The following is a 24,366-nucleotide window of genomic DNA, read 5'->3' as shown; positions in this document are numbered from 1 at the left end:
TGCCCCTTCATTACAGCAGCACAGCTTAAAGGCCTGTATCTGATGCTTGGAGAGCCAAGGAAATGCATACAGCTCCATGCTACTGCCTCTGCATGCCAGGAAGGACCTGCAAGCTGGACCATCACTGCCAGGTGCACCTGGCACCTGGATGGAGTACCACAGGCATGAGCGAGGAGCAGAGAGGCCTGTTGTGGGGGCATGATCAACTTGAATGCAGTCAGTAAATCCAGTAGGTTTCACATGCTGTCAGCTGGCCAGTCCTGACAGAGGCTGATGTGGCAGCCAGCTTGGGTGACCCGTGACTAAAGCACAGGACTGCCCATCACTAAAGGAGATACAAAAGTTAAATTCCGTGTTGTGTGAGCTATGCTGATAAATCCCAGCGCCTCCAGCCTGTCTTCATTAGCCTGCTCTCCATTATTATTCCTTTATCATTCAGATTTTGAAGCTAGTTCTCCTTGGAACATTATTGAGCTTCTTTTGTTTTGTTTTGTTTTTTAACAGACTGATTTATTGAGATATGACCGTTCCTGCAGTTGGCTGTGTTCATACCCTATGGTCCAGCTCACAGCTGGACCTGGAGAGTAAAGGATTGAATTCAGGCTCTGCTGGACACCCTCCTCACAAGAAGCAATTAGCTCCCATAAGTTATTGCTTTGAGCATTATTGGAGTTTCCTTTCCACGATGACTGTGAGGTGAAGCCTTAGGCAGAACTTCTGAAGCCACATGAAAATTTACTCCAGCAAATTTGAGCRAATATTTAAATTATAATAATTTAATACTTAAATCCTAAAATTCCTCATGAAACCATGGGGAATATTAGTGTCCAAATTTTGTGGAAGGGGCAATGACAAATGCAGAATGAATAATTTCATTCCATCACTGTTTAGTTTGTCGCTCATTTTCCTTTGCTGGCAGAAAGGCTTTCCTTTCACTTCCACATTTATTTATGTAATTTCAGGGAGTGATATAGTGGAAAAACAACCGTTCACTTGAATATTTCTTCCCTAATACGTAAAACATGAGGGACCCTAGGGAACCCAGTTTTAAAAAACAATAGCGTATTTCCAACAACAACRCTGACAACAAACATAAATGTTTCCAGGCACAAGTTATCTGAATCCCCAAATATAATATTTCTCTTTGATTCTCTACTCTGTCTTGCCTATAGTTAGCATGAGAATTATTTCAGCTCAGCAAAACTACTAACAGTGTATATATGCACTGAATCTGGCGTACAGGATATGCTGAACTCCAATAGAACATTAGAGGAGATATGCCTTCATTTTTATTTTGATATAGGATATTTAGTACCAAACCTGAGCCTGGCATATATTGTTCTTGATCCACTGACTATAGGGGAGAGATGCTGTAGTGAGGTTTATCAAATTTAAAAATTACTGTATATAGCCCTCACATGCATGCTGAAGTTCATGTTGACATCAGAGAGATCTCTCCAGGTCTGTTCAAGGAAAGTTTGGTGTTATTTGCCTCAGTTCAGGAAGTCTTTTTTTTTTTATCATTTCATGAATGCATAAAAGAAAATTCTTTCCTTTGTCATATAATGCACGTAATAGACTTGTTTCAACATTGTATCACTTCAGTTTTATGCAAACTCTGTTGATTTCATAAAATGGCATAAAACTCAGAGTGGTAACTTATTTTATCTATTTAAAACCAGAATTAGAATGTAAAATTTTTATGTCCAATTTTATTTGTGGATTTAATCTATTAGTCAACAGATCTTGTGCTAAACTTCATCATCTCTTTTTTTTATGAGACATGATTTTAATATATCTTTTGACTGCAGTGGATGTTCATTTTGTTACAAACACCACACGGAAATGTGATATATGACATGCTTTCTCTCAAGAATATGCTATTTCTTGGGTGGCATTTAGAATCATAGAATCATAGAATTGGTARGGTTGGAAGGGACCTCTGGAGATCATCTAGTCCAAACCCCCTTCTCAGGAGGGTCACTTGGAGCATGTTAGACAGGGTTGCATCCAGGCGGGCCTTGAAGATCTCCACAGAAGGAGACTCCACAACCTCTCTGGGCAACCTGTGCCAGTGCTCCATCACCCTCACAGTCAAGAAATTCCCCCTCACGGTCAGGCAGAACTTCCTGTGCTTCAATTTCTGCCCATTGCCTCTTGTCCTGTCACATGGGACAACTGAGAAAAGTTTGTCCCCGTCCCCTTGACACCCTCCCTTCGGATACTTGTACACATTGATAAGATCCCCCATCAGTCTTCTCTTCCCCATGCTGAAGAGGCCCAGCTCTCGCAGCCGTTCCTCATAGGGCAGGTGCTCCAGCCCTCTGATCGTCTTCATAGCCCTGCGCTGGACTCTCTCTGGTAGCCCCATGTCTCTCTTGTGCTGGGGAGCCCAGAACTGGACACAGTCAATCGACAAAGGATGATGCCTGCACAATATCATTTTCAGGACTGTACAACTTATACAGAAGGTCTTCCTTTTTAATAATGCCCTAGGTAAGGCTCTGAATGTGTCAGGTGTCCCAGAAAAGCCATAAAAATAGTCACATGTATGTGAATTGTCACTATTAAATGTAAATGTGTGTCAGATAGTCCCTAAAAGGTTTCTGCAAAATAAGAAAAGAGATTTCAGCTCAGGATAAACATGCGGACAAAGAAAARCAAAAGCAGCAGAGCACAAGGACCAGGCACCTTTACCAAAAGTTTTAAAAATAGTTAGCCATATCAGATATTGTCTTTGGTATAATTACACTTCAGAGGTAACATCCTTACATGTCAAAACAATTATTGTGCTGGCTGACTAAGCCAATATTGCAGTGAAATATGCCAGAATATGACACAGTTTTGTAAATTCACCTTTTGGACCACAGGCATAGGGGAAGCTAGAATCTCCTCTTAAAGGAAACCCCAGTGCCATTTTCACTGTGCAGGACCGGGCAGTCTGGATTTATAAATTTCAGATAACCTTGAATGGGATTAGTCACCTTCTGGAAGGYCCTATATCTTTCTACTCACTCTAAAGATAACTAAACAACTATTTTAGCCTATAAAGAGACTTTGCTATATATTCATTTTTTTTTCCACAGAAATGTCTAGGACAAACTGATTTTGCCACAAAATACCATCAAATGAGAAAAAGGCATACCCCAAAAGAAATAGAAATGTTTTCTGTTCCAATTACCTATATCAAAAGCAGTACAATATCTGAAAGAGTAAATTTGATGTTGGTGTCTGCAATCCCTATGACAGCACTGTAACTGACATTTTAGTGCCTCTCCGAGATCCTGAGGAGAGGATGACATTTGTACACCTTGAGGTAATGCTTACTCTATAAAGTGACCACACAGACACTATTGGAAGTGTTTTCTCTTTGCTGTGGTCTCCATGCTCTTCTATCAGCTCTTYGCGTGCTTCTGTCACCATGCAAAGCCCCTTCCCAGTCCAACGCTGATCAATTTGGGAGTGATAGATGTGACTGCAGTGCTGGTTATCTGAAATGAGGTGAGATCTGTCCTGTAAGCATTTTACATCTAATATGAGCGGTTTTCATCTGAGTAATAGAGGACTGTTGGGACTGGGCACCTTGCTAAGCCTGGGGCTGCTTTCAGAGCTGTTAGGTCTGCTGTGCTCCCACTAGCTGTTGTGAGATGTTGGTGAGGATTTCATCGCCTTCACAGAAGAATCAGGCTGAAGACAAGGAAGTCTGAACCAGATCTCCAAGTCCATGAATCACCCTGAACCATCAGGTCCAGGACACACAGATCAGATGTGCTGACACATTATTCCTCCTTTTAAATCAGTAATATCACCACAACTCCAGCATGACATTAAAGGACTTAGATTTTTGCTGCTTTTTGTCTGGGATGTAAAAGAGGTAGTCAAAACCCTGAGGAAATGTTTCTTACATCAAAAAAAATGACATTTCATAATATTAAACACAGAAAATCCATACAAATTAAGCCTGCATTGAAATTTTCATTTTGAAAGAAAATTGTGCAAAGAAGAGGATCTCTAGAAGGTCAGAACACTCCCTTTTAAACTTAGTCAAACAGAAGACTTTTCACTGAACAGATCCAACAACATTTATTTTTTGAAAATTATCTAAAGAGTAAAAAACCAAAACTGCCGAAATTAAAACAGAACCTGTTRATTTTAATATTTTTAAACAAGATTTTCCAGTTAACTGCAATCAGCTGTTAGTTAAAAACTGTTTCATGGGAAAAATAAGTATTTTTCATTTTGTTTTCAGTTCAGTATGAAAACACATTTTTCCATGTTAGTGTTTTGCACATAATCTAAAAAACAAATTTTGAGTAGCTGTAGGTGTAAATGTGAGGGGATGAGTCAGCTTTATTTATGCACTTCTCTTTTCACTTGCAAGTACCTTTTTAGTTATTAATTTTATTCTTCCTCCTCCTCCTCCATAGAAATGTCCAACCTTCCAAATCTGTGTTTTCAAAATACTTGTGTTGATATTTCTGATATGAATAATAGCATTTAAGTATTAATATTCTTGATGTTTTTGCTTTCCATCTACTTTTTAAGCAATAATAATGTATTAGTCTTCATGTTTATAGAGCACATCTGTGGAATAAAAGTTCATTTTATATGCATTTTTTTGTTTGTTTGTTTATGACTCACTTCTACTAAATTTATGGGACTCAATTCACATTCTTCCTGGACACTGGATAGAGTATTTCCTSATGAAAAGTGTAATTTAAGTGAAAACATTTTCTAATAGAAAAATACTACTAGAAAAATATTTTTGCAAATTCAGAACAAAGCTTTCATTTTTTGTAACACTAGTTAAAATGACATCATTTTGATTTGTTAGACAAAGATTTCATTTTTATCTCATTGAGCTTTAGTGCTTGGTACCTAAAATACAAGTTTATGGGAGTGATAATTAACATTTTAGTGCYCTTGTTTGTCTATACAGACTGTACTTCCTCTTTGAAATTTGCCTTCCGTACTGAACTTAAACATTTTCACTGCTGAGTGCATGTAGATTATGGTGACAAACATATGAAACTGGTCACCCTCAGAAATGCAACTTGACATTTTCTTTGTATCAAAAATGTTGGAGAAATAATATAAGTACAAAGCAAATTCATTTAAAATCTCTATTTTATGGGAAAAAATAGCTATTTTACTTTTTAGACTGATTTATTGAAAGCAGGTTTTCCCAGGAGAAAGAATTTCAGTTCCTGAGAAATGCTATTGCTGTAGAAATACATATTATGTTTGCTGCTGTCATTGTTGTTCTTATTAAGGATCATTTTCATTACCTTCTGATTAAGAACAAAGTGTAATCAAGATTCATGTTAATTATGAATTTTATCACCATAATATCATATTTAAAGTAAAAGTAATGACATTACAACTGAAAAAATAGTGCAAATGGATATTTATATTGAAATCTTTCAAGTGCATTTCATCTCAAGCTCAATTTTCATTTGTCTAATGAAAATTTGCTAAGGAAAAAATATGTGCTGACATGATTTCTACTAAATACACATGCATATTTATCTCAAGTAAGCCTTGGAAAATGAATGATCTTTATACTAAAAAAAGGTAATCATTCCTTCCAATCAGTTTTATCTGAAAGTAGTTCTCTCCGTTATTAGTGATGGAATTCATAACAGCTGACCTGTAATAAAAGGCAATTTTTTTAGACATCTAATCAAAGTCCTCATAGAACAACACGGCATATTTTGAAATGAAATACCCTTTGGTGAGAGGAGGGGATATCTGTATTACTTAGGCAAGACCATAAAACCTATTTATTACCAAACACAAAAAATAATGCCACATGACAGCCATAAATGGTGGAATGAGACTGTTCATTTAATAAGAGGAATGAATTTGCATTGTTGGAGCTTTCCGATGACATGTTGTTGGTTCTCTTTCGAGCTTTTAGCTCCCATTTGATTAGACTATTCTTTCATGTCAGCAGTACTCCCCTTTGGCACATAAACTGCGAGATCAGCATGGTTAGTATGGTTTGTAACATAGCAGTTGTACGACAGCTATAAAAATGTTCCTTTCAGCCAATACTTAAAGGTTAATCTGAGGTCAAGTTCAATACACTCTTGACTAAGCTGTCCTAGCAGGAGTCTATTCCACTCCAAGCCCTCGTGATCCCTTATGATGTTTCCCGCTTCCAGAGCACTGTACTGAAAAAGAAGAGCAAGAGGGGGATGCAATGAGGTTTTAGTGGGAGCTGGCTGTGTCCTACTCTTTATTCCATGAGATTAGGAGTAAAGACGTGAAATGATCCATCATTTTTTGCAGGTCTGTCCTGGGGCAGTTTGGAGAGAAGACGGGATGCAGGCTCTCCTTAGATGCTCTTTGAGATGCATGGTTATGGTGACTTTTAACACTTGAGCACATCCAGCCCTAAAAGTCCTTCATTAAAGAATTAAAATCATGATTTATCTTATTTCTGRCCCCTTTGGATGGGTTGCACTCCAGCACTTCATTAGGTGGAGCACAGGATCGAGCTGCAGAGAGTAAAATGGTTTAGAAAGCCAGAGAGGACTCTGTCTCTATTGCACACAAAGCCTATGGACCTCACACAGTTTTCTACCTGATCTACGCTGTCTGTGTAGTGACACAGAGGAAAAGGGTACTGGACACAAAATTGAATCCGTCAGTATCGGCATAAAAATAGGGCCTTGGCAACAGKTATCTCTGGAAGACTTCCAGGGTTGGATACATAGGCTGACAAAGAGGCAGAGAAGCTAAGTGACAAAATTCAATTGTGAAACCAGTGTAAGGAAGTGAAAGGACGATTTCTACAAATCTCTCTGAAATACATGAAATCTATGCAAGAAAGATTATCTTTGTCTTGGCCATTAAGGAACTAGGCACTGGTATTTGATGTAAAAGCTATAAGAGTGTTTTTTTTTTTTTTTTTTTTTTTTTTTTTTTTTAAGATTAGGGAAAATCTAATAAGGGAAGAAGAGAAAACAGTATGAGTTGATTCATCCTCTAAGCGTAAAAATCTTCATCCTCCCTCCCCCCAAAAAGTCAATAAACTTCAGATAAGAAACATCAAAGAATAATCTTGCCACATAAGCATGCACATAAAAATAGACAGACAGATCAAAGAAAAACATGTGTTTCTATCATACTATAAGTCTATAAATACGGAAAATCTATAAAATAAAGCGATGAACTGAAGAGACTGATCTGAAATGAGGCTACGGACATAATAGGCATGGGAAAACTTGGACTGATAAAACAAATCACTTGGGTACTTTGAAAAACAAGCACATAATATGCAAGACTGACAAAGCATATCAGGCTGCTAGGGAGAAGACTCATTCATTAAAAAAGCTCAGCGTTAGATTCAGTAAATACATTAACTGTAACAATCATTACAATTAATATGAACCAAAGTTCCATGCTTACATAAGACTAATATATTATTGAGGCTACACTATACGTCACATGGCTATGATACTGGCTCAGAAGTGGTAAAATTAAGGAGACTACAAGGAAAGAAAACACAGTAATAATGGCACACTTCAATTAACCCTCAGGGAAAATATAACAATGAGTTATGACAAAGAGTTTAAATTTTCAGATATAAAAATTACTCCTTTGTGGAATAACCAAGAGGAGACTATACATGGTTCAAAATACAGCAGCTGAARAGAAACTTTTAATAGCATGCTCTCTCTRAGTCCTCTAATTTAAAATCCCTGTATAATTGAAAAATTCTCYTTCTTCCACAAACTACATTTGCTTCCTATRAGGGAAACTTCAAAAAAAATGAGAAGCACACTGAAAGGAAAATAAAAGACACAATTAAAAGGATAAAATATGTGAAAAAGAATGTACAACAGTGCTTAAAAGCACCACACTACAAAAAATGTGCAATTTCTACCAAAACAAATGTTAAAAAGTCAAAGAATAAAAAAGCACAGTTGCATAGCAGAGMAAAGAAGACTTTTAGGACATAGAAGCAGCCACGCTGAGCCAGATCAAAGGTCAGCCAAGCCCAGTGTCCCATTTCCATCAACAACTAAGAGCAGATTTCTAAGGAAGATTAAAATGACAAGGCATACAGTGAATACTCTGTAAAGTCCATGGTGATTTACAGCTCCSGAGCTTCTTGAAACAGAGGTGCAGCTGACCTCAAAGGGATTTTTTTTTTTGTCCATGAACTGGTCCAGTTACTTTTACACTATATGCAAATATTTAGCTTCCACGATATTTTGAGGAAAAGAATTCCACATTGTAACTCATGGCAYGGAGATGCAGCTGCTTCGAATCCAACACCCAAGTTCTGGCACAGTTTTGCTGAGTAAACTGTTCAGCTGTGAGGGTGTTTGTTAAGTTAACATAAGGTGAGTAAAATAAAAAGCAAAAACTGAAGTGACAAGATAGTTAGCAACTGAAGGATTGAAGAGAAAAATCCTGATGTGAGACTGCGCTAAGGTTYAAGTAAAAAGAAGAAACTCTGCAGTTCAGCAGAGCCGAGGACCAGCCCAGGCCACAATGGGGTGGCACTTCCTTGCCAGTGGCCAATTGCCGGGCCAGAGTCCTCGCGTGTCCCACCAGGCCTGGGAGCACAGAAATGACTAGCTTGCCTTAGCCAAGAAAAAAACTGCTGTAGTTCACATACTTCCTTCMGTATATTTTTGTATACAGTAAAGGATGCTTGAATAGAGGTGACCTGGTAAGGGAGGGTTATCTACATGTTATGTAGAGAGCCACCTCCTTTGGTTTGCTTTGAACCTACCACCTGCCAGCATCTGATACTCTCTTTGCATTGGAAGAGAAAATGAACCATCTGTCCCTTTTTATCTTTTCCTTTTCCCTTATGATTTTGCAGAAACCAAAATCCTCCTTCCATTGTCATTTTTCAGACTGAATAGTCCTGGTCTACTTTTTATTCCTTTTGACATCTATTCTATATTTTTGACTATCCTTGGTGCTTTTCTCTGAACCTTGTCCAATTCTGTTATGTCCTTTTTTTTAGATTTGGGGATCAAATGACTTTTCTTACACTGATCCGATTATGTTTTATTTTTTGTTTTCTACTCTTTTCCTAATGATTTTAAAATGCAGTTTGCTCTTTTGACCACTGTTCACTGAGCTGACATTTTCATAAAGCTATTCATCATAACTCCAAGATCACATTCCTGGCTGATAATAGTCAATGCAAAGCATCCTGGGAAGGAAAAAAAAAATCTTTTAAAAAATAGAATTTGTATCCAAACAGGAAAAATAGAAAAGAATATAAGCCCTGTCAACTTAAATGTAAAAGCATAACAAGATACATTGAAAAGGGAACAGGCTTCTAAATGAGTAAAATCTGATATTAAAAAATACCAGAAGCAGTAAGTCTGTCAGGCAAACCGTAAGGCCAATAGATGATCCAGGTATAAAAAGAACAGAGAAGACAAGAACACAGCAGAAAAACTGACTGAATTCTTTGCATCACTWTTCACTATGAAAAACAGAGGGAGCTTTTCCTATGAGAAATGAGTCACTCAAACAGTTTCAGACTGAAGTATCAGTAGAAGAGGTTTTAGAACAAATTAATAAAATGAAGAGTAAAAGATCTCCAGAACCATATGGTATTCACTCAAGCGCTCTGGAGAAACTCAATAACTGCATAACAGTAAACTGCATAATCATTAGCTGTGGTATATAATTTATTGCTTAAATTGTCATTAGCAAGGGAATGGAATTTGATAAAAGTTATAGATTTTAAAACTGATTATCCAGGGAGATGTGAGAAATTATAGCTCTGTAAATCTGACTGCTGCACTTAGCAACATGTTAGAAACTGTTATAGAACTAGCAGAAACATGCATATTCATGGCACAGTAAGATACAGACAACAGAGATCTTGTAGAGGGAAATCATAAATCTTCACAAATCTGTCAGCATTCTTTGAAGAATCAGTAAGCATGTAGATAAGAGTGATCTACTTGACGTAGTGTCTTTGCATTTGAGAAAGGTTTTAACAAATTCTTCATTATAGAGAAAGAACTTTCATGAGAGAGCAGGAAATAAAGTTTTCGTATTAGAAGTGTATTGCCACTGATGTGGCTCAACGATCTGAGCTAGGGCAGGTGGTGTTGAGCACACTTATAGATTTATAAGATGGACTCCATTCAGTACGTGTGATGCCACRGCTTGTTCTGTGCTCAGTTTTGCCACTGCCTTCCCTCATCCCATGCAAAAGAGACACTGACAAATTGGAGAGAGTCCGGCAGAGGACCGTGAAGATTGTTAGGAGACTAGAGTATGTGGTGTACAGGGAGAAATTGTCCACTCAGGAAAAGAGGAGGCTAAGGGAGATATAGCTGCTCTCTTTGACTATCTATTGAGAGTCACAGAAAAGACAGAGCAAGACTCTTCTCAAAGAGGCACAGAAAAAAGGCTGAGACATAACGGTCACAAGCTGCAGGAAGGGAAGTCCTGGCTACATATAAGGAAAACAACTGTTGCGGTGAGAGTAACTGGGCACTAGAACAGGTTACCCAGAGAGAGAATGGAATCTCCAGCCCTTCAAACTCAACTAGGCACGGCCTTGAGCAATTTCACCTAACTTTGAATTTGACCCTCTGTTGAGTAGAAGGTTTCACTAGGTGACCTCCATAGCTCCTTTCCAACCTAAATCATTCTACAATTCTGTAAAAAGGTGACATGACAAAGTTTGTTGATGACACAAATGTTACTCATGGTAGTCAAAAGTGAAATTGCAAAGGTTTGCAGAAAGATCTTGTAATACTGACTAGGTAAATGAAGGAAGTTCAATGTCAATAAGTGCAAAGTAACGCAAATGGAGAAAAAAACAGCCTTCATAATGCATACACATTTAGAGTTTTAAATTACTTACTATCTAACTGTACAAGCCCTCGGATGGTTCAGTGAAAAGGTTCACTGCAGTCAAAAATGCATTATTAGGAAATTACTGGGAATCACAGTAGAAAAATAGAGAACAAAGCAGTGTCACTGTACTGCTACATAAGCCCATGTTTTACTAAAACTTGAATGTGTTCTGCATTTCTGATAACACTAATCAAAACAGACATAGTAGAGTATTCCTGAAAAGTTACCCTTCCCACTTCCAGGTGATACACTCAAATAAAGTTAGAGAGGTGCTCCTCTATGCTTGTCCTCCTTAAATGTACAGTTATTTCTGTACTAGTGGAATAAGGTGAATTAGACTGACCTTAAGTGTGCCTGAAAGCCTTCTATTTGATTTTATATCAGTTGACCTAATAAAGTACAATACTACTCCCTACAAATCTTATCTAGCTCTCCAAGGTCTTTGAAAAGGCTACATATAGAGCTCTCTGACAGCCTTCACTTCTTTTTGGGTAGCCAAGAAAAGACTCTGGGCTGGTTTTCTTAGCAACTTGCGGTTCCTACTCCAGATTTCAGCCCCGAAGGGCATATTTCCATGTCTTCCAGGATCTATTCCAAATTAAAAYTATTTTAAGAGGCCTTTTATGCTTAAAATTAGATCTGAAACTTTTTTTTCCCCCAGACTTAAAAGTGAGTGAGATAGGTATCTAGCTTTTTACCAGCAGAGCAAAGAACACTTCCCTATGTAGTTTTGCGGGAATATGTTGCTATAAACATTAAAATGGTACAAATGTCCATCTGATTTAATAGTGCAGAAAACATGCACTGTTGCTAAGTGTTGCTTATAGTGAGTAATGTACAAGCAGGTTCTATTTACAGCTAAAATCAATGTCCTTGTACCCTTTCCATTTAGGCTAAAGAGCACTAAAGAGGTTTCATTCATCATAATCTTCATGCCACTCAGAGGAGAAGAAAAAGAATTGTTCCTGGCCTCTTTTGGAAACACAAATGAAAGAAAAATCTTTGTCTTAAGGTATCTTGAAGTACCAATGCCTTGTAAATTCAGATAAAGATCAGCTGAATTATGGGACTGTAGGTACAAAAGGAGTACACTGACATTCATTTGTAATTCTTGTCCCTACAGATAGAAGTGAATAAATAATCCCTTTACAGAAAAAAAATGAAGGACTAAAGCAAAGGGTGCATTTTTATTTCTTTACTTTAATGACAATAACAAAAAAGGGGAGAAATTTCACTGACAGTTTCATGTGATGAATTTGGTCTATATGCCTAAACATTAGGAACAAGACACCTTCGACATCTAAACGAAGACTGCCTAGCGTATAAACATTAGATAGAACTGGGAGAAGCAGTTTCCATGAGCCCCCTACCAAGGCAATGCGCAGGGGATGTGTGCACTTTATTGCTTGACACTCATGCATAAAGACAGCCTGGCTTCTGCAATCTAAGTGAATCTCCTTAGGTTTAATGTTCTATTGAAATTTTGCTGAAATGTAAAATATATTTCAAAGGAACAAAACATTTTCTCAACCAGAGACCATTTGCCTGTCATTTTAATTTTGTCTCCTTTATGGAAGCTAATTCCTGGAATAGACAAGTATTGGAAAAGCCAAACTTCCTAGGGTCACCGCTGCTACCACAAAAATGTTCAAAGTAGTGTTCTAACATCAAAGTACACAGATAGTTGAACAGATCATTCAAACAGTGCCAGTAATGTTTAATAGCTGTACCAAAAGCAGCACTTTGAACCCTTCACTAGCTGTGATGGAGTCAGATTTCACTGATTCTTGTTTTGATTTTTATTTCTAACTTGAATGGCTTCATTTACAATACACATTCCACAGCAGTTGTATTGGTACAACTAAGCTGTGTCAAAGCACTGCACAGGAGCAAGAATAACTGTTTGAAGGTGGTGGCAATCTGAGCATCTTAAGCCAGCTATACTGACAATTTTTCATGAAACTACAGATCAGATGATCAGATACATGAGAATGGAGAATCAGACTAACAGTTGCTTAAAGAACTGGAGAACGTTTTTCTCAGTTCCTTAAAAAAAAAAAAAAAAAAAAAAAAAAAAAAAGAAAAGAAAGAAAGAAAAGAAAGAAAGAAAAGAAAGAAAGAAAAGAAAGAAAGAAAGAACACTGATTTAAGCCTCTCTCTTCATTAGACAGAATTTTTGTCCATGCAGTAGTTACCCTTAGTACACTATTAGATGACTGAAAAGCAATGCAGTTCTGAAAATAGAATCTTTTTCAGGAACAGAAAGTATTTGCAATCTGACAAGCTGCTTACAGAATCCGCCTAGCATAGAACTCACAGCAAAAACTGTATACATTTAAAAACAATTTTGTTTAAAAATTGAAATAAGACACTTCAGACAATTTCTTTGGAAAAGCAGCAAGGCACAAGATACAAGTCTGTAAGGGGAAAATACTGGAAAAAAAAATAAAGGAAAAACATAAAAATGAATCCCCATTAGCAAATATCCATGAAGTTCCTCTAGCCTTTTCTCTTGTCTAAGCGGATAGTATAACCATTTTGGTATCAAGCTTGGATCATAATCTAAACAGTCATGCTGTGATAATACTTTTAGTGCTTCTCACTCAGCATGTAGGACAAGCGCTTCGTAAGAGTTTCATAGAAAGCAGACAAATGTAATTTTGTAAGCACTGTATGTATTATTTCTCAGCCTTTCAACTCTGGAGCTTCTAAGTACTTTGCTCATATTTCAGGCTGATCACAATGCATATTTGTTGTTCTGTAGGTATTTTTTCCCCTTTCCACTTCTTTTTTAAGCTTCCTTCATGACTCTTGAAAAGTTCAGAGCTGTCTTGTAGCTGCTAAATGTCATCTGCCATTGCTGTTAGGCTGCTCCAACCACTCTCACATCTTTCAAAGGAAACCTCCCTTCTTTCTGCAAGTTTCCCTCTGGAACATCTCCGGCTTGTAAAAGTCCTACAGAGGGCAGAGCGAGAAGTACAAGCCAGACTGGCTGTTTTGTTGGTTGACTTTAATACAAAGGCTGGATTTCACCTATCCATTTAGGTGCTAAGATCAGCAGATGGTTTCTCCCTCTGGAGGCTTTCAGAGACATCTGCTCTTCTCCATCCACTGTATTAGAATCTTTGTCATTTACTGTAGGAGGGATAGATATAAAGCTTAGTCCAAGTTTTGTGTTTATGCTACTCAAACTGGATCCCCGACAAAACATTTTTCTTTCTTCGTTAAGGAGAGGAGGATGTTCCATTAAAGTCAAAATTCTCCATAGAAAATGATTAAGAAACTTTTCATTCTTTTGAGGGGGTTGTTTTTTTGATTTCATATGAATTTTAGTCATAGATACTATAAGAATATTCTGCATATCAGTCTGAATTTTCACTATTGCTTTCAGGAATTGTGCTAAATATCATAACATTATATTGTATTATAATGTTATATATTATATATGATATAAAGATATTTTAGAAACATTGTTTTAAATGATTTAACACATCTGTGCATGTCTGCTCATACCTATTTGTTTACAAATTGACTTGACCTAATTTTTACAAATAATTTTTAAATGAATTGATATACAAAATTAAGACCATAAACCCATCTTTGCATGCCATTATAGTCAGGTAGACAGCAAACTTTGGATTGAGTGAAACTGCATTCATTTTTAGAAAAACTCTTTCTGTTAATGGAAAAATAAAGTAGYTAGAATAGCAAACCTCATACAAATTAAGGCCTCTTTCCACAAATGTCCTAGAAGCAATTCTGTCACCGGCCATCTCTTAGGAAGACCACTGAGAGTGGTAGCAAATAACAAATAACTCACTATTTTAGATCATTTTGCTCAATACTGTAGTTGTGCAGGAGATACTGACAGGAGATTAATCCTTCTACTGACACAAGGGAAAATTGGGCTGCTGACGTAGTTTCTCACTGCAGACCTCCTTACTAACAAGGATAATATTCCTCCTGGTGTTATGTGAATATTATGAAAATTAGCTAGAGAACATTTTCCTGCTATGTTTACAACAGAGCGTGCTCCTGAAAGGAACGTTGCCAGAATAATACAAATAGATCTGCTTGCTGCTGAGATTAGTTTCAGTATACTGTTTCAGTTTTGCATCTAGCTACGAATCATTTATGGTCTGCAAGTACAAAGGAATTGTCAAACTGTTCCAGGTAAAATGGGGCAGTGAAGACATTTGTTAAGAATGTTGTTCTTGTCATTGTATGTATCCTACTGCAAAACTGAGGATATGATGTTTTTTATTTGATCCCTAGAATTCACTTCTAATCCTTTGACAAAAAAGATTGCAAAATACAAGAAACATCTGAAGAAATGTTGTTAGAAGAAAACACATCAATGGTTAGCTATTCCAGGCTCTACGTGAAAAAAAAAAATAAAAATAAAAAGAGGCAATACGTAAAAGAATTGTATCTTACTATTGAATAACTATCACAAAAAAAAAAAAATACAAAGTCTCACTTCCTTGTTCCTCTTAATTAGTACCCCGGTCCTTGAATATTTCTATTGTTCTTAATGGCACTGCTTGTAATTGTACCCATTATGGTACCAATTAGAGTGACAGAATCTGCCTTAAAATGAATATGGCCTTGCGATATGCGAATAAGTTAGAAACAGGTTGTCCAATCAGCTAAAAGATGATAAAAGAAGGCAGAACTCTACTAAATGATGTATGTTTTGTTTCTCCCATACTGTTTTCATCCAGCCTGATGTATTCAGCATACAGCTGACACATGACAATACCATGAAACATGAACTTCATCTTCATTTTCACTGATATTGCTGCTGTACCCAGGGAACATGAAAGTACCTGTTGCTGATTTGTTTATTGATTTACTTTCATTTCAATTGATAAAAAGGCAATTGTCATTACATTTTCTGTAATATTACCAAATGTCGTCTCTGAAATAGGATTTTTTTCATAAATACTTAGTACCTGCAGTAGAGTACCCATTCAAAAACTTTCTGAGAGCATCTACAGTCAAGTCATCCGTTATTTTCGAGAACAGATCTAATTAACACTTTCAGTACTTCAGATTTTCTGAATTCCCTCTCTTGTCTTCAGTAGGATGCTGGTGTGACCTGGCCCTCATTGCCACAGCTGTCTAAACTTTGCCAGTAAGTGACAGACTGCTCACACAGCAAAATGAGCTTCACTTCTAAATGGTAGTTTTCCTTTCTGAAAACATATTCAATACAAGGTCAGTAGAAACACTTTGGAGGTTCACAGTTCATTAGGGAAATCAGCAGAAGGACTAGTTGCAGCTGGAGCTTATTTTAAATCATGCTGGCATCTGTGAAGCAATGGCATCAAAAAATTACTTGTCAACAATGCTTCACATTTGCTGTAGTCACCTTCCAGGGAATTGATCCAAATGAGCAGGCCAGTAACTCAAGAGTTTGATTTCAAAGCCATGCTATTGGGGAAATGATATGTGATGACAGAAAATACTAGACTAGATTTTCAGCTGGTGTAAATCAGTATAATATGTAGGCTTCAAGACCTCAAGCTAGTTTGACATAAGTGGACATAAGCCGATTTACAGCAGCTGACATCCTGACCTACAGTCTTTCTGTGTGGTGCAATACCACACATTTTGCTTTAGTTATGCATTAATATGAACATTATCTATATGTCCTCTATTTGTTTTAATTCTCTGCTCAATCTCCTGAAAGTTTCACTTTTTATCCTGCTACSATAGAAATCCTCCACTGTTGCAAAAAACATTTCACGGTTGGCCTTGCAACTGTCTCAACTGCTGTATTGAGGTCAGCGTCTGAACGTTGGGTTAAGCTGTGTAGGTCAAAGAACTGTGTGAGATAAATACGAATATGAGCAAATGCCATACATTCCTACAGCATGGAAAGAAGGGATTCCTCATTTCCTAGCCCCCAGCCTGCCCCGGGCTCCTCCTATTCTGCTCTGCCCGTGACTTCTGTTACTCAGCTGAACTGCTCCTTTCTCAGAGGTGTGCTCTTGACTTCCCTATTTTTTGAGGCAGCTGCTTCTTTTTCCCTCACATTAGCTGGGCTCTGAATTTATTTGTTTGTTGTAGCATCTGATTCCCTCACTCAGAACAACTCCTCTCCATAAAGAGATTAGGTTAATTAATAAAAATGCATAATTCAGCCACAATTTGACTGCCAAGCTCTCACAGATTCCTCTTGTCTTGCCTGGATCTTTTTGCCTTGTAAARTTGAGACTGTCTGCCTTGGCAAGGAACGCAGCAGCACTACAGCATTGCTGGGCAGAGGGGAGGACATGGTGTTTGATCTTCACCACGTACCATTTGGGACAGATTCCTGGTTTCCTTGCTGGGCTTTGCTTCCTCTTGATTGTCATTGCTAGATAGGATTTCTCTGAATCATGTCACTAGGAAGCATTTTCTAGATACCTGGGTGCACGCCCAGGCTACCTCCCAGCTCCATATCAAATAAAACATGCAGGTGCACCAAGTCCTCTCTTCTGCAGCTGCATACCCTAATCTCCAAACAGGGGGAAGYTGGAAATGGCAATGGAAATGGAAACTGCAGCATGATCCAAACAGGTGCCAGTCTGGGTTCTTAGGGAGATCAGAGTCTCAGTGTGCACTGAGGTGTTCAGCAATGCAGACATCTCTGCAGAGWGTGAGTGTCTTTCCAGAAACTAATTGCTCGAGTATGATAGGGCTAAAACCCTGCAGTCAGTCTTGGTGATATAAGCTTTATGTAGAAGGAGCATCRTGGTTCTCCTAAAAGTTTTACTCCTTCTGGCTACACAAACTCAGGGCTCTATTCTCCACCGGAATATATTGAAATGATATCACTGAGTGAGTTGGCCAAACTCTAGGAGATAGGCTGCACAAAATATTTCAGGTTTTGGAATATAGATCTGCATTGCAACTTAGGAAAAAATGTAGAACATTCAAATCTTGTGCAGCATAACTCCAGTACTATCAAAATTTGCATTTTTCCTGAATGTGTCRGGAATGGATGTTAGCTCTAATTAAACATTTCATGACCCAGTGATTACAACATTACCTCTTATTACATTAGCACGTTAGTTACATTAGTAAAGTAACTCTAACAGAAGATATTGAGAGACAGCTCTATATCTAAGTTACTGGGATAAGCACACAGGTCCTTGTTCTGAACCAGGCAGGAAACAGTTTTGAATCTACACCTCAAGCAAGTAGATATTGCCACTGACTGCTCAGCATCCACTCAAGTTAATGATCTCTACTGACTTTCTAAGCAGTTACCTGAAAGACAAGTAAGATTAACTTATATCTAACATATCTTTGATCTACACTAGAGCTATTACATGGATCTGGAGCTTACCAGTCATATGCTCATTATCTTACTCTGTACCAGAAAAGACAGAGCCAAAAAGAATATGGGCATAGCTTTATGCCTTAATCAGCCTTTCTCTGTTAGTGTATAATATGGTTGATTGCATAGCAGAGCACCTAGAGGAGTTAGAGGAGTGCGTGGCATCCAGGGCATTTCTTACCTGGAGCAAAAGAAGTTACAAAGCTGTAGAAGATCACAGCTACCACATTCAGATTCATCTTGTTATAGTTTGCCCTTCTTCAAAGAATGACCTCCATGACTTATTTCAACCAACCACCATTTTAAGCTAGCACAGTTAACTTGAAAACCTATCAAATAGTTTGTTCATTCACCTTTGAGCAGCTATTCAGAAAATAGATTTTCTTGACATACTAGGTAATATATTATCTTCATTTCTATCACCATCTTCTTGGTGTCTGGATTGGCAAACTTTGCCAGGTTTGGTAAGGCTTAATTTGACATAAAAGTAACCTGATCTCAAAGAAGCTTTTTTTTTTTTTTTTTTTGGGGGGGGGGGGGGGGAGGATGTTATTTGTTTTCAGTATACTTTCTGTAGTGTATTAGCATTGACTGACTTCTTGAAAGCTGTGTTGAAAATAAAAAAATAAGTTTGGATTTATAGTAATATGACTTTACCCATTCCTTTCAGACACATTGATACTCTGGCATTAAAGCAAGGCATAACACAGATAAACATAAGTGAAGCTCTTTTAAATAGAAATATGACAGAGCCAAACTGCTAGTTCAACATCTTGTAGTTTTTGATGAATTAGGAATTTGGGAGAAGTCCTGGATCCAGAAAAGTGTCCATCTTTTAGTGGGCCCAATGCAAATGAGTCTTAGAAAAGGTTGGAAATTAGGTTGGAAAAGCAATCAGTAAAATGAGGTCCTGGGTAACCTTCCTATAGGTGTTGTAGAGGAAAGAAAAAAAAACACAAATTGAGTTTGATAATTTTATTCATGGTATTATATGACTTGGCTGACTGATATTGCTATCAGAAGATTGCATTTGGCAACCCACAAGGTCCTTCTCAGTCTCATGTTCCTTTTATATTGCTGGAAACCTGATTTTGCTCTTCTCCAAACCTAAAGACAATAGAATTATTTCTAGTCTACACTTCAGGGGTTGAACATGCAGATTTTTACCAGTGATGTCAGCTTCATGAAAATGATATTTAGCTTTCGGGAGAAAAATAATGTTGGTGAGTTTAAGTTAGTCCCTTAGAGACTTTTAGAGCCAAGAAACAAATATTTATTTGGAAACTTGACATGTAAAAACCCACAAGCAATGCAGATAACACCAAGAGGCACTCAACATACTAGCACTGAAGAAGAGGTCAAAAGCTTCCTTGGATTTCAGGAGCTGCAGAACTGGGTCTAAGCTGTGTTTTCAGACAAATACAGCTTTCATTTCCTAAGGGAAATCACACTGTACAGCTGAATACATTGAGAAAACAAGGAAATGCTTTACCTTGCTGTCAGAGCACTCTTAGCAGTCAGCCAAGAGAGAGAGGAAACCTGAGGTACTATGGAAAGTTATGTGGTCACTAAATAGAAGTTTTAGAACAAGACATTTGCACTTGACTACAAAAAATGGAGATTAGATAGGAACTAAATGCCTGAATCATCTTGTGCATTTTAGTCCATAACAAATTGACTTATAAAGCATTGTTATAAGCTTATACTTAATTATATACTTACATTAAGTTGCTTATAAGGCAGCATTTACAGCTGTCTAAAAACTTGTGTATGAGAAACTATCATAGAGGCCTGACAATTGTTACAACCAACCTATAAGCAGCTAATTTATCTGTTCATACATTTATTTATTTTCTTTGTGACTCATTTTGCCATGTATGGGACAAGTATAATATACCAGTGCTTCACTATGATGATCATTTGAAGCTGTAATTGGTTACAGGTGCAAACAGAGAGAGAAAGAAAGCAAAGAAAATATCATCTCAAAGAGAAAAGAGCTTGAAAACAAGTAATGAGAATATTCATAGAATCTTAAGCATTTGAAGTGTTAACGACATCTTTAATTTTGCTACCTCACTTCTTGACGTCCTTGTTTACTCCACTGTCATTTCGATATCTCTACACTGTGCACTCTGCAGAGTAGCGCATCTCACTAGGTGTTTGTTTAGTAACGAGGATCCTAATCTCAGATGAACTCTCTAACCATTTCTGGAACAGAGTAATAACGATTTTCAGAAATACATATAGTAGCAACAGTTCAACATCTCTGCTTCTTTGCAGAAGGCTACATACCACTGTGGGGCAATTTCCTTTCCTTTCATACTTTGTTCCCACACTTCCCGAGTGCAAAGTAATGCTTTTCTATATTATCTCAGTAGAAGATATTTTCCGAGACTAGCTTACTCTAGCTGCATCATTCCACTCAACACCAATTAAAATTCATAGCCATATTTGAGGACAGAATTTTAGTCTAGGCAGCAAGTGGCTGGTTGATTACTTCTACGTGACATATATCCAAAGCAATGTAGAACTAGAGAGCTCAGCCTTCATAGGCGTATTAACTACATTTTTAATGGGCCTTTGATCCTTACAATAACAATATATAAGCTTTAACATAACAGAAAACAATACTGCTCTGCTGAAATTGTTGTATTTGTTTCTTCCTGCACTTCAGCCCCCAGCTATTTTACTCAATGGGATCGGAAGTCACAGTTGAACATCTGAGATGCAGAGGGCCATGACAAATGGTGTTTTTATGTCTTTCAAATGGTAGGCAAGAGGGTTGGGATATGGTTTCTCATGTCAAAAATATTTTCTATGTTAGTATCATTTGGGTTTAAAGGATTCTTTAATGGACCGTTCAGTTTTCCCTTCTACACTGTATCAGTTATTAGATGTGATAGTTCACTAGACACAGAGTCAGAAGATGTGCATTTAGTACTGGGCTTTGTCTCAGACTTTGTTGTGATTTTGGGGATGTCACTCTAACTCTACAGCTCTCACGTTCCCTAATTGTAGAACAGGGACTACAACACTTTGTATTTTGTTCTTTGTACTTAGGGATATAGGTATATTTAAGAGATACAAGAACAAAGCAATTCCTGTCGCAGAAGTGCACTGAACTAATTTGGGCATTACTGCAATACCAAAAGTAATAAAAAAGTCCAATTAAACACCATAAACTGAACTTTTGAGCTCATACAGCATRGTAGTCAAAATTAGTGGTCAGGGTCATGAGCTGAGAAGATTTATATAACAACCTATTATAGTCGGTAAAACTATTGATGGAACCTGGAAATGTTTCGTTTTAGATTGTGACTGATACTTTGATTATGTAAGGTCTGGCCTCTAGTCTGTGGTTCTAAAGTATTAGCTTCGTACATTTGTGTGCTTACCTGCTTTATCTTCCCAATAACAGGAGGAAAGCACTTGCATAAATGCAGTAATCTGACAACAAAATGAAAGACATTACACAACCAGCTAAGTTCCTATGCTTTCGGGCTGCAGAAGGGAACGAGGGACAACTGTACAGAATATCTCATCATCAGACATGGAATCAAAGCATTACACCAATATCTTTTTTTACTTTTTTAAATTATTGTTTGATGCTTATGTTTCTGACAGCTTCATTTGTATGCTGGCAACTTCAGACAACAAGCCATCTGTTTTTCTGTTAGTGATTCAAATGCAAATATTCCCTGAAAGGAACTTAAATGATGAGGCACAAGTTAAATAGCCGTTATGGGTCAAGAATCTTTCTAAATGAAAWCTGGAATCGTGACCTCATTTGATAAAGCCTGGATCCAAAACTTTGAACTTGGAAAAACAAAATGGAGGAAACTCTGAAACACTATTCTCGTTTCTGTCTTATTCTTTTCTCCTTTTCCTCTTCTCTAATTAATACTTTTATTGTTGGGTATCTCCATATGAATTTAGTCCTGGAACTACCCTATTACCATGAAAAATATATTTTCATGGTATCAAATATGGACCCATTCAGGTACAAGTATTCTACCAGCCCCTAAGGAACTGTCTTATAATTTTGAGAAATTCTTTGCATATAAGATATCCTGCCAAACTCGTTAGTCAGATCATGTCATTTTTTTTGAATAAATATCAATGTTCCTTGTATTTGATCAAACAACCAAAGAGTAACTTATCATTGCTTTGACTCCTATATAATTCTTTATTCCAATTTAAACTCAGTGCAGAATGGTATTACTTTGATTTTGAGTGTTTTTGTTATCACTTTGKCCTTGTATAAATGACTGCACATGGTTTGAATGAGTGTATTTAATTCTTTCCACTGTCTCACCTACAACTCCAAACACAACTCATTTTTTCAAAAAATAAGATTTCTACAAAGCACAGTCAAACAGAACCATCATAATTATTGAACATTTTAACCAGTGCTGCCTACCAAAGAAAAGTATACTGTTTCTGCCATCCATGCTGAAGTGAATCTTAAAATTGAATCAAGATGAATCSTAAAATTAAATCAAATACTCTCAGCATCCAAGTTTCAGATCAGTCTTTGGAATACAAAACACAAAGGCATGGGACTCTCTGGAAGCGTGCAATGAAAAAATATAAATAAAACATTTAAATGTAAAAGATAGATCAATATGTAATTATCATTTATTAACATTTATTGTTTATATAATAAGATAATTTTGATCTGCATTCAGCCCCTCACAACTCCATTGATTTCTGGGATAACTTTGTTACACTAAATTACTATTACTTATATATGTTATAAGCTTTATTTTTTCTTCTTCACTTCATAGATCCAAGCCATTGCTTAATCTGGCCTCTCTTCCTCTACACTAGCATCACAACTTAACCTTACCTCTCCAGATAAAGTCCTTGTTCATATTGTCTTGTTTATCTCTCCTTAATCACTGTACTTTCCTTTCCTAGCCTTTTCACCTTTCAACTCTTCCTCCTCCATTCCTCCTGCATCTTAGAATATCTTTTGATTCAAATAGCAGGGCTTTTATCCTTGATAGGCTCCATGCTCTTTTTGTTTTTCTGTCCATCTTTGCACGCTTCTCGCTCTCCATTTCAAGGCTCTGAACAACTCTATTCCAGCCAAGAGTCCTCCATCTCTCCATGTCTCTTGATGCTCTGCCTGAGATTATTTCTTAATTATCTTCTTTATCTACTGATAGTTCGGTGCCTGATGTCATGCTGCTCCTWCCTATCAGTTCAATGTACAGACCAATTATTTCCTTATAATAGATATGCCTGCCTAGTTTCTGTCTGTGATGCCCATTTCCATCTATAGCTTCTAAAACAGCCCCTTAATCTAGATGTTAGGTAGACCTAATAGTAGACCTAATAGTAATCCAAAGCTATTGCATAGTTATTTATTGCAGGTACGACTGCTTTGATTTTCCCTGAATGCATCGGAGTTCCTATTTATGGACATATCTGGTTTAAGCACCGGAGTTGTAACATAGAATATATCAAATCTACTGAACACATTCAAAAGATCTGTATTAATCATTAACTGCATCCAAAGTTAGGTGGATTTAAAAAAAAAATCAAAAACAGGTGGCAAAGACTACCCAGAGTGGCAAAGAGGAGACTATGGGAAAGCAGGAACATTAGTATAGCCTACAGCTTCTTGAAGGTGGTTAAAACGACAATGGAGCCAAGCTCTCAGTAGTGTCAGATGGCATGGTGAGGAGCTACAGACACAAGCTGCTGCTTGGGATACTTGGATTGGACGTCAGGAAAAACTTCTCTGGAAGGGTAGTGCAGCACTAGAACAATTTCCCCAGACAGAATAGAGACTGTTATTGGAGATTTTTGAGTCTTGGCTAAAGCAAGTGATGGCTGATCTAATCCAGTGTTGGCAGTGGTCTTGCTTCAAGTGTGACCTCTAGAAACCAAATCCAAAGAGCATTTCTGTGATTCCATTTCTTATGATAGCCATAATTCTTCAGGCATGGCATTGATTTTTCATATGAAGATACATTGTTTCTTCATTGTACTGCAATATCTTGTCAAGTAAGTTTGTTCTTTTTTTCTAAAATTTGCATTACATAATAATGACCATGAAAACAAATTCAGGGGAAAGAAGTGCATATAGAGTTCATATCTCAAAGGCCCTGCAGTATAACAGGAAATCTGATAGGCAGAGACAAGGGTTTCTGCATCACAAGATACAATGT

Source organism: Rhea americana, unplaced genomic scaffold (assembly GCF_003343005.1).
Source record: "Rhea americana isolate MKP2758 unplaced genomic scaffold, rheAme1 scaffold_29, whole genome shotgun sequence".
NCBI classification, from domain to species: Eukaryota; Metazoa; Chordata; class Aves; order Rheiformes; family Rheidae; genus Rhea; species Rhea americana.
Note: the sequence above shows the minus strand (reverse complement) of the source record.